Below are 16,770 nucleotides of genomic sequence, written 5' to 3'. Positions count from 1 at the left end.
TTTAATGCTTCATTACATTGGTTCGAGAAAAGCCATCTGTGGGGCACAGGGGAGCCTAGAGAATGACTCTAGTTGGTTTTTATTGGACTCTCTTGGCTCTGTGACTAGCCCCTCTCCTTCTGCTCTCAGGGCAGTGTAGATCATTTGTAATTTTTTTTTTATTAATTCTTTGGGAATTTCACATCGTGTACCCCTGTCCCATCACCTCCCAGTCCCTCTGCATTTGCCCCTCACCCTTGTAGCATCCCCCCAAAGACAACCTAACAAAGAAAGGAGAGAAATGAGATGAAGATAAAAAAAGAAGAAAAAATAAGATAAAAATAAATAAAAATACAAATAAGAGTATCAATTTCAATTAATAAACAAACAAACAGAAAAATAAACAAAACAAAGTAAAAAACACTTTGCACCTCCATCTTCTCCATCTTTGTCTCTCCATTGCCTCTTCACCTGTCTCGTGGCACAGGAGCTGCTGTGCACTATCATGCAGTAACCCTTCTGTCCACACAGTTCCCCTTTCATTGTGTGACGTGCTCTTGGCCAGGTTCAAGACCTCTGGCCTCCGGAACAGCATCCACACTGGACCCCGCAGAAACTTCCTGACATTGGCTGTTGCTCTGAGTCATGTAGACCATGCAACCATGGTTCTGCAGGACAAGTCCCTTTCTGTAGGATCATCTATGATCCAGCAACTCATAGATGGGGTAGATGTTGGGGTGTGCCTGCTCCAAGCCCTGGATGTATACCTGGGTGACTGCTGAGTTGGTCATTTTGGGCCTCTGGGACCACTCCTCTCTGGCAAGGGAGTGAGGCCAGCTCTCCCATGCCTATGATGGGGAGTGAGGCCAGCTCTCCCAAATGTGTTAGGGGCCAACTCTCTTATTAGGGTGGGCCCAACTTTCCTGTGCCAGGATCATCAGGATCTATGATCCCAGGGCTAGCTGGACCCCAAGGTCAGTGAGGGACAGGGTCCAGCTCTCCAGTGAGGAGGGGGAACAGCTTGCCCTGGGTCAGCGAGGGACAGGGCCAGCTCAGCATGATTCAACACACAGTTTGACACATGAATCACATGGGCCTGTGCTAACATGGGCTATGGGCATCAACACAGATCCCGCTGGATGATGGACCATGGACCTAGACATGGCCGTCAACAGCAGCTTGGACCTCTGTGTCACTATGGACCCAGGTGGCAGCATGTGCCTCTCAGATTGGTATGGACCCAGCAGCAGCATGGTCCCCAGACTCCAGCATAGTTCCAGGTGGCAACAGAGCCCCCACTGCAGTCACATGGACCCTGGTGGCAACAAGAGCCATGGATCTTAAGACAGACCCTGACTGTGGTAGGGTCATGGACCTGGACATGGCCCTTGGCAGCAGTCCCACCCAGAGGACTCCATGGCCAAAATGGCAGCACAGGCCTCTAAGGTCAGCATGGCCCCTACAGCTATCCACCCCTCAGATTCCAACATGGCCACAGATGGTGACCCAGAAGGTAGGCATCCTTGTGACCTTTTGTGGGAACTCGGGCCATAGACATAAACATAGACCCTTGGTTGCAGCAGGGCCATGGACCCAGACATGGTCTTCGGCACCATTTTGGGTCTGGATGTCACCATGGCCCCGGGTGACTCTGTAGACCTCTCAGATTGGTTTTGCCCCAGTTGCAAGGTGGACCTTGGACAGCAACATGATAACCACACGGCCCCAGGTGGCGGGTATCCCAGACCTTGTGCATCCACACAGCCTTTAATTATACCAGGAGCCACAAATATTAGTATAGACCCTGGCTGCAGTAGGGCCATAGACCCAGACATGTCCCCCTGCTGCAGATCTGGCCTGGATAACACCATGGGCAGCACAGCCCACCCTGCAGTTTAACCCAGAGCCTTCAGTGGTGATAGGAGCCACTGACATCACACAGGCCCTGACTGTAATAGGGCCACAGACCCCGATACGGCCCCGGCATCAGCTTGGGTTGGTTGACACCCTGGTCATAGGAGATAGTGCAGTTCATTCAGATGACATCACACCGGCTGCAGGGTGGCCCTTGGACACCAGCCTGGCCCCAGGTGGAGACCCAGGCCCCTGGCACTCATCCAATCCTCGATGGCAACAGGTGCTTTGGATTTTAACATGGACCCTGGTGGAAGGGCTGCAGACCCAGATGTGGCCCTTGGCTGGAACTCAAGCCATGGCCCCAGGTGGCAACCCAGGTCACCCAGATTGGGTTGACCCCTGTGGTGGCATGGCCCTCAGGCACCAACGTAGCCATATGTGGTGAACCAAACCCCTGGCATCCTCACAGAATTTGGTGGTAACAGGAGCTATGGACACCGACACAGACTGTGGATCTGGCAGGCCACGCACCCAGACATGGCTCTTGGCAGCAGCCCAGGCCTGGATGTCACCATGGCCCCAGAAGGCAAGCGGGACTCCCGCAGGAGTCCGTTCCTCTCTATCCTCTCGCATCTATAGATCTGCCTTTCTCCACAGGACAATAACCCCTCTGCCTTTCTTCCTCCCGTTCCCATCCATGCATTTGCTCACCGTAAAGGCGCCAGATGACCTGGCGCATGCTCTTAGTTTCTTTTTGCCTGCCCAGGACAAACTACCCCAGGCGGCGTGTGTAATAAGTTCATTTTTGCTGCTCCTGTTCATAAGCTTTTAAAAGCAGCATCTTTCTTCTCATTGTGAAAGTGGTCTATGGTTAATGGAAAAAAAATTAGAAAAAATAACTCCGCGACACCAAACATGAAATACTAAACAGTCACTAATAATCATTACATTTGGAGATAAACAAGTCAAATATGGATATTCTCTTTCAGTGGCATGCAGGTATGATGCATGTGTAAGCTTGTGTGTACGAATGCAGGTGTGCTCGTGCCACGGTGTGGATATGGCAGAGGACAAGCTCAGGGACCAGTCTGCGTAGCACACCTTGTTTGAGACAGCGTCTCTTGTTCAGCCAGCGCTGTTTATGTTAGGTTGCCTGGTCTGAAAGTTCCTGGGAATTCTCTGTCTCTGTCTCCCATCTTGCTGTAGGAATATTGAGATTATAGATGTCCAGCTTTATGTGGGTTCTGGGGATTCAAACTCAGGTTGTCACGTTAATGTGACAAGCGTATTACCCACTGTGCTGTTTCTCCAGCTCGTGGTGTTTTTTGCTAAAAGCATTACTCGACCGCACACATTGCATTGTTTCAACAACAGGTACCGTCTGTTGTATAAACAATTTATTTTCCCCCCTTGCCCCACCTGCTTGCCACATGCGGACTTGATTTCTAGCCATTCTCCTGGGCACCAGTTGCTTCTCATGATTCAAATACTGTTTCACGGTCCCCATGTGGGGACTGAAGCTGGCCAGGTCCCTCTGTCCATGGAGACATGTTCGAGACCAGGGTTCACATTGCCTCTTGGACTCCCTGTGACTCTAAGGCAGGCCTAGGCAAGACAGAAGTTGGAGACCACAGACTGGACTAACCACTCTCCCACTGGCTTCTTGGAGGAGCCCTAGAACTGACTATTCTCATTGGTTAATTTTACAAATGTAGAAAAATCCATTTTGGTTAATGAGTGGTTCTGGGCTCTGTGTCTAAGGTGGTTTACTGCTTTAGGAGGATATGACCAACTGGAATGTCAGATGGGGCTAGGGAAGGAAACAATGAGGTCAGCAGATGGCAAAAGCTGTCAGTGTGATCTCCTCCCAACATCTAAGGGACAGACAAGGTGGCTTGGAGTGTGATAGGTGTGTGGACTCTGCATCCCATGAGGCTGCACTGTCCAAAGGTTGGACATCCTGGAGATACGTGTCATCTAGACTGCCCATGCCTGTTCTCCCTCATTCCACAGCACACACACCTCCGCAGTGGCAAACGAGTCCTGGAAAAGAACATGGTAACCTTAGATTTCCCTTGATTGAGGCTATAGAACCCTTAGACATGGGCACTGGGAAAGCAGTGAACTGTCTAGGAAGATGGGTAGGCAAGCCACTATTTGAGCCACATCTGTACTGATGGGCTGACACTCCCGCTCGTCAGACACTTCTTGCCAGAACACTTTATGTGCCATTGAGAGAGAGAGGTCCTGCGTCCCCCCTTTCTAAGAAGGAGGAAGCAGTTCATTATATTTTCACACTAATGAGATCCAGAATACATTGCTCTCATTGTTTTTTTCCCCCTAGATACACTTGTTCACTTACTGAAGACAGTCTTGATACCATGTTGCGCTGACGAGTGTAATAGAGAAGTGAGCGGGGAGAGGGCTCGCAGCCTGGGAGGATATGAAAAATGGCACCTCTGTTTTCTTCCTTAACTTAAAAATGAAAATGTACTTTCTGCAAGTATAGGAGATGACAGGAATGTGTGCGGAGGTAATTATAAGAATTTGGCTCTCCATTTGTCTAGGGAAATCAGCTGTTTCAAAGAAGGCAGAAAGAATTGCATTCTCTTTGAACTTTTCTCCTGTTGATTACCTTCCCCGTCGTCAGCAGCAGGCTCTGCCAATTTCTTTTGCTCAGGAACTTTACGCTCAAGTCTGAATGCGTGTCACAGTGTTCTCGTTGAGGTCCCGAATGTTCTTTCAGAGAGTAAAAGAGCAGCTAGTTCTGTTTTCGTTGCAGCCATCCAGCATGATTCAACAAGCAACCCACCATTTCCACACCAGGTGATCCTGGACAGCTCCCACCACCATCCAGGCTGGCTCCTCCCCTGCGGGATGGAAATGATGGCTTCTACATCACTGGAAGAGGATGTATGAGTGGAAGGTTGTGGAGAATAAGACTGAGCTTGCCTGAGAAAGTGCCTGGCTAGTCAGAGCCCTCGATAAATGATATTGCCTTCCTTTTCTCTGAGCAGAACAAAAATTGTAGCGATAGTAACAATGATGTTTCGTATCATTTATTTATGATGTCATATGTGTCAGGGATCTAATCTGCATGCTCTTCTTTAAGCTTAAGGACAGACAAATGAAGTGGGCAGGATACACTGACTTTGAAATAATCGGTGTGACTCCATTATCTTAGCTGTGACTACTAGAGCCACAGGTGGAAGCCAGATATATCTAACTTTCCAATAGATTAATTCCAGTGCAATACCAGGCTACCTTTTCTAGAACAGGAGTTTTGTCATTATGCTGATTTGGGGGTGTTCTGTAATGACCTGTCTCAATGACCTTTCTGTTGCTATAATAAAATGCCTTGACCAAAGCAGCTTAAGGGAGAAAAAGTTGATTTAGTTCATTTTACAATTCCAGGGGCTACAATCCCTCATGGTGGGGGGCATCAGGCAGGAGCAGGAGGCTGATGATGGAAGACACGAAATAATCCCACACCAGTTTAGAATTATAAATAACAAAGGGCTATTTACTTAAAGGAAAACTTACAGATCACTGTCCTATATAACAGTCCTCTGCATGAACAGGAACAGAGTCTAGCAGCCAGAAGCAGGAGCTGGAAGCAAGAGAGGGAGAGAACGCTTTACACCTGCTTTTACAGTACCAGAGACCACGCCCAAGTGGGTTGGTATCTTAAAGGCTATTGGCTGAAGGAGCGGAATGTGCTCCCACAGCAGGAGGCTGGCTGCTCGTTCTGTTGTACACAGTTAAGAAGCAGAGAGTGAGCAGCAAGTGGGGCCAAGCTCCAAGGTTTCAAGGTCCTCCCTCAGTGACCCACTTCTTACAGCCAGGGCTCCATGTTAGCTGTTGAGTGGACATTCTGGTACAATGTCAAAGTCTAGGACGAACCTCCTTCAGAGAGATTTATTCAAATAGGCAGAGATGGTGTAAAGCAAATGGCACCAAACTTTAAATCTTACTTTTTTCATCAACTCTTCATTAACCTGGATCAAGCAACACAAATCCTCCAACCCTTCGTTTCTTCATCTCAAAATGAGTAGCAAAATGTGCCACGCTGGGAATGTTAGATTGTTGCAAGGATCAAAGTAAAAAGAAAAGGCTGCATACAGCCATACTACCCTGAACATTCTTGGACTCAGATGGTAAGCAAGGCTCACACAGGCTAGCATTTAGATGGAAGATCAGCTGGGAATACTAGTTGCTGTAGGATTAAACTTAAAATGTTTTAACAATATTTAAATTCTTTACATCTACTAAATGTCTGTTGAATGTTACATTTATGTTTTAAAAATAGGAATTATTATTAGTATATCTAAATTAAAAGGAGACACGTTATCATTATTGGTCACCAAATCATTTGTATTATATCTACTACCTTGTCCCTACACGACCAAACAATTCCATCTTCCACATCCTTCTGCGATTCCATGTTCTAATCATTTAGTCATTTCCATGGATGGAGGGCTAATCCTAAACAGAACTGCCAGGAGAGCCGGGGAAGTTCAAAGGCATTCCTGAGGTAGCAGAGGGCTGAAACCTGCTTGCTATGAAGCTGGTGGGGACCAGGAAAATGTGCCAGGAAGCCCTGCTGCTTTTCTTCATCTCCCACCTGCCTTACAAGATGAGTATTTTTTTCTTTTTGTTTATAGGAAGCAGAGACACAAACGAATTTAGACTAGAATTTTATCCCACGGTTTCACATATCTGCCCTTGGCAAGACTACTCTCTAGCGATCGCTGTACTTTCACATGGTTTTGCTTTAACCTTAACTACTAGATAATTTTAAAAATTCCACGCACCGAATCTTTTTCTTTCCCGAGAAAGGAAGCAAATGGCGTCACATTGCTCTGTATCCTGGACGGACCAGAGAGTGTGGGCCTCACGGTGCAGTAAGACTTAAAGCAGAGGTAGATGGAGAGCTTGGTTAAGAACCTTCCAGAAGAAGCAAGTCAGAGCAAACATTATGAGTCAGTGGAGCAGGAAGAAGGATATGAGTGTACGCCCCCCCCCCCAAATTTTTTCTTTGTATGTAATCATTGCTGATGACCCTATGAAATAGGAAATTCTTCATACCAATATATATTATATATTGAACATATCCTCCCGTCCCCTTCCCATTAGCTGCCTTGTTCTCTTCTGTTTGTTTCCAGGAAGGAGAAGTTTTAGGATACGCATTGGCCTGGTGGCAGTCCTGTGCCAGGGAGTGGGGCAGCTTTAGCCTGTAGGGCCTGTACTCACTGGCTGCATCCAGTAACCTCCTATGGTCAGGAGGAGTGAGGCTTTGATGGGCATGTACCCCCTGGACATGCTCACCTGGATGGCACCATTTAAGAGAAGAATCTGACTGTCTGGCACTTGCCGTTGCTTTTGCCGAGTGCCCCCATGCTAGAGAGCAGCTCGCTGATAAATAGAAGCATTTCTGCAGTTGTTGATCTTATACTCTGAAGCTTCTGTGAGATATGGTTATGTATTCCTTGAACTGAACTAAATGATTCCTTTCAGTGTCATTTCTGTTAAAAAAAAAAAGAAAAAAGAAAAAAGAAAGGAAAAGAAAAAAAGAGTCAGAAATGGCAACGACTCCCTTCGGCAGCATTTCGCATGCAGAGGAAATCCATAGGAGCAATTAATGTGCGTTCTGCAGTCTGAGGGGCACTCTCACGTCCCCCTTCCTACTCCGCTGACTCATAATTTTTGCTCTGACTTGAACTCTCCTCTGGAAGGTACTTAGTCAAGGTCTCCATCTGCTTTTGCTTTAAGTCTTGCTGCCCAGTGAGGCCCATGCCCCCTAGTCCGTCCAGGATACAGAGTAATGCATCCCATTTGCTTTCTTTCTCAGGAAAGAAAAAGATTCGGTGCATGGAATTTTTAAAACTATCTAGCAGACATATGCATTGTCTGGGATGTATGCCCTTTGCAGCAATCTGGCTTCTTCCTTGCTCACTTCAAGCTCTCCTAATGTCTTACACCTTGACATGATTCCTGAGGTGACATTTTTGCTGTGTAGGTGTACGATAAGACCCTGACACTCTCTTTGCATCTGGGAGGAAGTTGTTACTGCAGCCTTTGCAGTTTAGGAGGGTGTAGGAAAAGAATTCATCTTTGCATGATTTATTCCTAAAGCCCATTGTAAAAAAAATCGCTCGCGATAATTTTAAGATCATATTAAATTTTCTGCCATTCAGAGAAAGGACAGTTTGGGCAAATAAGTGCTCATTAAAATTTATTTAGAGGGAATATTTTCCATTAGGGTGTTTCATTATTTAAGAAGAAAATAGAAGCCTATGCAAGTACTATATAATGCTCACACAAACATGGCATTTCAGATAAATTACATTTAGATAAAGATAAACGTGTTTGGGTTTGGAAGACCAATTGATTCTGGTGGATACTGTAGTTGCATAATTATAAGTCAGGTAGAAAGAAATTGTTAAAAACAAGGATGAATCTGAAGAATGGAGAAAAGTATTTCACACTGCTCTAATTGCTTTTCTCTTTGCAACTATAGTTTGGAGCTCCATACGGGGGAGAGGGTCTGAGTGCATTGCTATGAACCTGTTGGTGGCTCAGGTAGTGGTGGTTCAATACGGAAGGACTGATAATCTGTGAAGGATACAAGCTGAGCCTCAAGGTTCCACATTCTATTGTGTTTAAGTCAATGAAAGGGTGTTTTGGCCACAAGTGTGCCACTATGCAGGATTGGTACCTCACACATTGCTCTGAGGGGTTACGTTTTGCACCTACATTGTCTCCTTGCCAAATATTTCACATAGCAAATTCTGAAGATACTCATTTTGTATCTCAAAGTTCTTTCCCCAGATAAGCTGGATGTCTTCTCCCTCCAAGTCTCATCTCTTCAGTGAGAAAAGAACCCATTGGCTTCCTTGTATTACCCAAATGTGTATTCTACACATAACTTCAAGGTTGCACTTTCTGTGTGCCTTTTTTTTTCTCCTGCAGTTCTTCGCAAATACAGCATATTTCATGATTTTTTTTTTTACTCATTTTACCTCTTAGGAGGCATGTGGCTGGCTATTTATTTCTACTTTGATTCTCAATGGCAAGTCTGGGTCTTTTCCTGCTTCCCAGTCTTCACATTTGTTACCTACTGAGCCAACCTAGACATGAGAGCAGCCCTGGTAGAGAGGATGCTGCCAACTCAATCATAGGCATACTTTGGTCAAAGGAGACTATTAATGTCCAGAGTTCAAATTTTGTAATTGAAAAGACAGACATGAGGACTCCCTTACAGGGGAATGTTGACGTTAAAATGAGATAATGAATTGACTAAAGAGGTGGCTCAGTGGTTAAGAGCACTTGTTGCTCTTGTGGAGGATCTGGGTTTCATTCCCAGTATCCACATGGTGGCCTGCAAGAGTCTGCCACTCCAGTTCCAGAGGATCAGACACCCTAATCTGACCTCTGAGGGCACCAAAAGTGCACAACCCAGTGTACGTGCACACATACAGCCAAAACAACGACCCACAAAGTAAATAAATATAATTTTTAAAGGAGATAATCAATAGATAATGGGAGCATGTTTCTATTGATTTGACAAACATGGCTTCTGCAGGTTTGGTGGGCTGCAGAGCATGGTACTTCCTGGTCCTTGTGTTTATTGTGCTCAAAGCTGTGGGTAGAATGAGATTAACCGTCAATAACCAGAGTGACACCATCAAACCCTTCTATGTTTCCTTTATTCAATGCATTTAATGGAATGTTTACTTCTCCAGGACTCAGTTGTGCATAGGACCAACACTTATTTATGTTTTTAAGTGAGCAGTGTGCCAGGGTTTGGAACTATTGAATGACAAGAGTTAAATCAGACTCCTGTTTCACACCAAGCAGAGCCTAGGGAAGGCTTCTGGTAGATTCTTATCGTAGGTCACTGGGCACGTGGTAGGCACAAGCTTCACCTACCCCATTCATGGAACGGTGGCCAGCATAATTAAGATGTGAAGGATTTGCACACCCACTTTAAATGCACAGTTGGCGAGAAAGTAAAAAGTAGTATTATTGTCTCTTATTTTACCAATTAGCCGACAGCTGAGTAACTCAAACAAGGCCCATCAAGTGTTTTAGTTTCAAGCAATCAGTTGCTTCTTTTAAATCACTCTTCTATTTTTCAGTCTTGGGAATTGAACTCAGGGCTCTATACATGTCATGGAAAGAACGCCAATGTAGAGTTTTGCTCTTTGTTTTTTAAAAACCTTCATGTTTAAATCTGTGTATATGCTAATATATATATATATATATACATATATATATATATATATATACATATACTTTTGTGTATGAGTGTGTTCATGTCTGCACAGATGCCAGAAGGTGTCAGATCACATGGAGCTGGAATTACAGAAGACTGTGAAATCCCTCTTCCCCTGAACACTGTGGGTGCTAGAAACCAAACTGGGCTCCTTTGTAAGCTTTCTTGCTGCTGAGTAATCTCTCCAGCCCATGTCCTTAACTTTGAGAACATTATTTATATACTTATTTCTGCAGGTCGGTATAGCTGATATTAACCATCTTTGATTCCAAGATGCCACGCACTCCCGTGAGGGATATTTTGGATTAGATCTGTGATGCAGGAAGATCCGCCCTAAATGTGGGCAACACTTTCTGTGGGCAGCCCACATAGAAGGACAAAGAGGAAGGAAGCCTTGCTTTTGCCTGCTTGCTTAACTTCCCTGGGAAGTCCACCTATCCCCTTAATGCAGCGTTTCTTCACCCATAACAGAACCAATGTCTTTGGGATCTCAAAATAGAATGAAGACCAGAAATTCTCCAGGGTTTCAGGGCCAGATTGAAACTGCTGAGACATTCTAGACCTCTGCGGCGTGAGACAGCCATTGTTGGATTACCCAGGTCCATGAGCCGATCTAACTAACCCCCATATAGTCTTTCAATTGGCTTGGCTCCTTTTGAGAAGCCTTACTAATACAGCCGCCTTCTTACAAACCTGGCTCTGCATTCTCATGCTCTTGCATAGAATTCAGACTGAGGAAACAAGGGGGCGGGGAAGCCTAGAATTTTCTCATGGGACAGTTAAGTGGCATATTTTCCTCATGGTGCCTGAGGGCATCTTCAGATACCTATATTTTCTGGCTTATGCACTGGTATATGTTTAGTGTTAATTTAAAACCTTAACTTTAAGACTCAGCATGGGCCTCATCCTCACATGAGCTGCTCATTAAAGTCAAGCGTTATTTACTTTATTCCTGGGAGCTGGTTATGTTTAATTCTACTGCAGAATTTGACTTTCCTCCTTGGGAAGGTTCAGTGTGGTTTCACTCATTGTGAATGCAGACAGGGTAGGGGACGGGCGAGAAACAAGACAGGTAAGTACATGCACTTATTTGTAACAAGTTTTATTTCTCTTCAACCTGAGGGTTTTTTAAAATGTGTCTCCTAGTTGTTAAGTAGTTAGGAAAACAAATGCAGGGGTTCAGATGATAGAGCATGGGTTTAATAAGTGTGAGGCCCCGGATTTGAGGTCTGGGCCCCTTGAACCTCTCAAGAAAAAAAAAAGGCAAAGAAGAAAGGTACACATACCTAAAGAAAAATGGCACACTATTGTCTACAGATCATGGAGAAAGTTCTGGGAGGGGTGGCAAGCTTCACAACTATCAATGGTCGCTCTCTGGATCTGCCAATCACTCATGACTTAGACTGATTAAAGAACAGCACACTTATTCATAGAGGCCAGGAGTGAAGAAAGATGCCAACTTGTTTGAAAGCGTGATTACTGCTTTTTGAAATGTATGAGCTACCAGGTCACTTAGTTGTGACCTTGTAAACAACATATTATTGTTATTATTATGTGAATAACATATTAGTAGTTATGTGTATTTGGCTATAATTGGAAATAAATCCTACTTAACATAATCTACTAGCAGGGCTTCACTTGTAGCAAAATGATCTCTTGGCATTTTTAACTGTCATCCAGGCAAAAGTCACTACTCTTTTTTTTTTTTTTTTTTTTTAGATTATGGTATGTGTTTGTCTGATGAAGTATGTTCATGTGAATGCAAATCCTTTTTAAGCCAGAAGAGGGCTTTAGATCCCCTGCAGCTGGAGTTCTAAACCACTTGATGTGGGTACTGGGAACTGAATTCAGGTCTTCTGCAAGAATAGTATGAGCTCCTACCTTCTGAGCCTTCTTTCCATTATTCTTTTAGGGGAAAAATGCTATAATGAAGTCCTATCCATAACACCCAAGTAGGTTGACAGGATATTATGAGTTGGGAAATGCAAGAAATAAATGTTCAATGGTGCTAAAAGAGTTGAAAACTAAAATGGCAAGCAAGGACTTTAGAAAGCTGCATATTATTTGCCGATAAAACACAATAAATGTAAAACAGGATTTCTCAGTGAGAAATTATGATTTAATAATTGGAGTTAAGATCAAATGGCTGCTGTAAAAATAGCAAAACTCAGTATTTGAAATTAGAAACTCAGATAAAGGAATTAACTTCAGACTGGACACAATAAAAAGGATTAGCAAATGCAGGGAACTTCCGAGTAGATATTACAGTGTGTGAAAGAAAAAGTGGAATGTGAACAGAGCCTCTCATATGGACAGAAAGAACTAAGGGGGGTGTAGAATGTATAACTGGAAGCCCAGAGAGCATGGGAAAACCCAGAAACCACATTTGAAATAAAATTAGAAGGCAGGACTCCAAATCTTATGGCTTATGTTGTTTTACTGATCAAGTACCTCAATGAGGTCTCGAGAGATGGCTCATTGGCTAAGAGCACTTGTTCTCCCAGAGGACCCGGATTAGACTCCTGCCACCCACAGGACAGTTCACAGGCATAATAATTCCAGTTCCAGGGGCTCTGATGCCCTCTTCTGGCCTTTGCAGGCGTTAGACACACGTGTGGTGCACAGAGATGCATGCAGGCAAAACACCCATACACATAAAAATAGATAAATAAGATAGAAAGAACTTCAATGAATACTGACTTAAATAATTGCATAGAGCACCATGCCTAGGCACGTTATGTTTTACTGCTAAACTCCAACGATAGAAAAATCTCAAAAGTCTAACAAGAAAAGAAATGGCAGTTTGAAGGGAGCAAGGATAAAACTGACAACTAACTTTCTAAACAGTTTGGAAACCAGAAAATGAATGGAATGTTTATAGACCCCAAAGCAAAAATACCCCACCAATTTATAATGCTATTTAACAAAACAATGTTCAAAAAATGAAAAACAGAGACATTTCTCACTGCAAAACCCTGAGAATTTAGCACTGATATAATTCATCTTCTCCTTAGGAAAATACTAACAGGAGTTCCATTGGCTTAAAGGAAATAATATCAGTTGGGAATATGGGCATATAAAAAAAGAATAAACAGTCCATGAACAAAAGTATGGGCAGGGGAGATTTTTTAGCAACTGAAGGACTAAATTCATAGAGAAAATAACAATAGCCTAAAACCATTAGGATAAGTGGATTTAAACTTTTGGTGGCTACAAGCACAATTCAAGAGAAGTTTAGGTTTGTCTCAGTAAATACAAGCACAACAATTCAGAGATGAAGTCTAGAGACTGATTGTGTTAAATCTTAAATGCAGGTTGAAGGAAAGGAGCTGCCATGAGATTACCCTTGAAGGGGAGGCTTATCAGGGTAAGTGCTGAATTGTGAGGGCACAATTTGCATGGTAATGGAATAGTATGCATCTGGATGTCAACATGGAGCATCATGATGCTGTAAAACACAGTGACATCACAACGGGGCATTGTATCACAATGGAATTTGTAGCATCAATGGGCATTGTATGTTACAGTGGTGCACTGTGATGTCACAATAACGTATTATGTAATAAAAAACATTTTATGTTACACTGGAGCATTGTGATGATACAATCTGGGAAAATGGGGTATTGGGAGATCACAATGAGGACCGTGATGTCACGATTTAGCGCTGTAATTGTAAAACTGAACACCATAATGATTAAGTTGACCATTTAATATAACAATTCAGGCTTGCGATGCCATAATTCTGCATTATGTCACAATGGGCATTGTGGTGTCACAGTTCAGCAGTATGACGTCAAAACAGCATCATGATGCCATGGTGGGGTATTGTGATGTCACAATAGAGCGTTATGTTGTCATAGTGGGATACTGTGTTGTAAAGCAATATGCACGGCGGTGCGACATTAGAGCATTGTTGTCTTACAATGGGGCATTGCAAAAGAAAAATGAAGCATTAAATCCTCAGAATTCGCCTTTGTGATGCTACATTGGGTACTGTGTCATAATTGAGCAGTGTGATGTCACGGTGATGCATCTGATATCTCAGTGGGGTTTTGTGTTGTTGGAATAGTGCTTTGTTTTGTGGTGTCACAGTGGCGCACTATGATGCCAGATGGGGCCTTTGGGTGCCATATTTCACAGTGTGATGGCTCAGTGGTGCATGTGATTTTAAAATGCCATGCTGTGACTGCACAGAAGAGCATTGTGATGTACCAGTGCAGCACTGTGATGTCTTTGGGCTTTGTTGATGGAGGAGAGTTATCTGTCTATGTTACTTTCATTGGTTAATTAATAAAGAAAACTGCCTTGGCTCTTTAAGAGACAGAAAATTAGGTAGGTGAAGTAGACAGAACAGAATTCTGGGAAAGAGAGGGGAGATGCTTCAGGCAGTCGCCATGATTCTCCTCTCTGAGATGGACGCAGGTTAAGATCTCTCCTGGTAAGCCACACCTCGTGGTGCTACACGGATTACTAAATATGGGTTAAAGGAAGATGTGAGAATTAACCAATAAGAGGCTACAGATAATGGGCCAGGCGGTATTTAAATAAATACAGTTTCCATGTAATTATTTCGGGTGTAAAGTTAGCTGGCAGCCGGGTGGCGGGGACGCAGCCCCGCCGCTTCCTTCTACACTTCGTGATGTCATCAGTTTATACTGTACCATCAAAACAGGATGCTGTTATGTCATAATGTTCCTTGGTGGGGCCTTGTGGGGATTAATACAGCGTTGTGAACAAAGGAGACTTGTGGTGCCAACCTTCACTCTGCGATGCCAGAGTTGTTGTCTGATGTCATGGCGATACTGTCATCAGTTTAAGCATGCTGATGCTACAATGGAACACCTGATTTCAAAGAGCATCATTGTGATGCTACAGTGGGCCATTTGATGAGACAATGTGGCACTGTGCAGCCACAGTGCAGCTTCATGATACTGTTCAGTCTTGTGATGTCACAGTGGACCATTGTACTGTGCATCTTCATGCAAATTTGTGGTCTTATGTCATAGTGGTGGCTTGTGATGTCAAGTGAGCATTGTGCTGTTTGTCAGAAAGGCACGTTGTGATGCCTCAGTTCAGAAATGGTTAAAGCACGGTAGAGCCATTGTGATATCACTATGGGGCATTGTGAGGCAACAATGATGATTCTGAAATCACAGGCATTATTGTTGTGCCACACTAAAGTATGATGCCACCGTGAGTGCATTGTGGTGTCATTAGGGGCTGCTGTGATGATACAGTAGGCCATTGTGGTGGCTCAATTGAGCATTATAATGTAATAATTTAGCTTTATGAATTCACAATGTTCAATGTTTATTGTGATGTCATGAGGGAGCATTGCTATGCCAGCGAGGCATAGGTATGTCATAGGTGGCTTGTGGTTTCACAGTGGAGCATCGTGGTGTGTCGTGATGGATGGTGTGCTGTCAATGAGATGCTTTGATATCTCAGCAAAATATTTTGCTCTAATAAGAAAGCTTTATAATCTGATCATGTGGCATTGTGATGTCACAATAGGGAACTCTGGTATCATAGCTGGGCACTGTGGTGAGTCAATAGGGCATTGCCATGGTATTGTGAAACTTTTCAGTGCTACAATAAAAATTGTGATGTACCAATGAGCAGTTTGGTATCACGGTGGGACGATGCTATGAAGGGGCATGGCTATTTCAATATGGCATATTGTGCTGTCTCGATGTGGTGCCATAAGGGGTCATTGTTATGTCAAGTGGAGACTTGCTATCACACTGCTAGGAGACATAATCACCATGTAGAAGATGATGGTGTCTCTAAAGGGAATGAGAGAACCTTCCATTCAAATCCTGAGTACAAGGGGATTTCTGACTCTTACAGGACTTCAAGGGGTTGGGCAAGCTTCATACCACATGATCTAGCTTGGCCCGGTCTACACCCAAAGAACATGGAGGCACTAGGTGTGACCATAAAGTTAATCTTGCAGATGCAAGGGGAAGGTTCTTTAGTACAGCATGCTCTCTTTACAACTCTGCTGCAGAGGGGCGGGGGGGGGGAGACTTTTGCATGAAGAGCTGCAGAATGGCATGGCTTGATTTCTGGAGGAGGAAGAGAGGCAGCTGAAGGGCCTATGACCTAGCAGAAAGGCTATAAAATAAGTGAAGATATAAACATAGTGATGTTAAAACCCTCTGGGAGGGAGAACTAAACAGCTGTTTTTTTCTGCTGTGGAGACACCTTGCGATGATGTCTCAGGGATCTGAAAGGCTTTGTTCAGATGTTTGCTTTAGTTTCTTACTCTGACCTTTTCAACTTGCTTTTCAGTTTGGGGTAACTTCTTTTCAGCTTACTATGTCTACTCTACTGGGTCCCCTGATGAGTGTATCAGAACTTAATCTCTGACTTTCCCTCAAAGAATGGGCATCTGACATTTTTTTATCTGATGCTGATTTTGTGCCCTTTCTACTACAGATTTTAATTAACCAGTATAACATGTAACAAAGTAGCATATGTGTATAATTATATATATAATATATATTTAATATAAAATATCTTTATTTTTCTCTTTTTGATTCTTTATCTGCTATCTGTACAATTAAGTTACCTTACAATACAATTCTTTCATTTGTTTATGTGTGTTGGGCAAGGTCTTATTACTATGTCACCCAGGATGACCTTGAATTAAT

The sequence above is a fragment of the Arvicola amphibius genome, chromosome 15, assembly GCF_903992535.2.
Source record: "Arvicola amphibius chromosome 15, mArvAmp1.2, whole genome shotgun sequence".
Lineage (NCBI taxonomy): Eukaryota > Metazoa > Chordata > Mammalia > Rodentia > Cricetidae > Arvicola > Arvicola amphibius.
Note: the sequence above shows the minus strand (reverse complement) of the source record.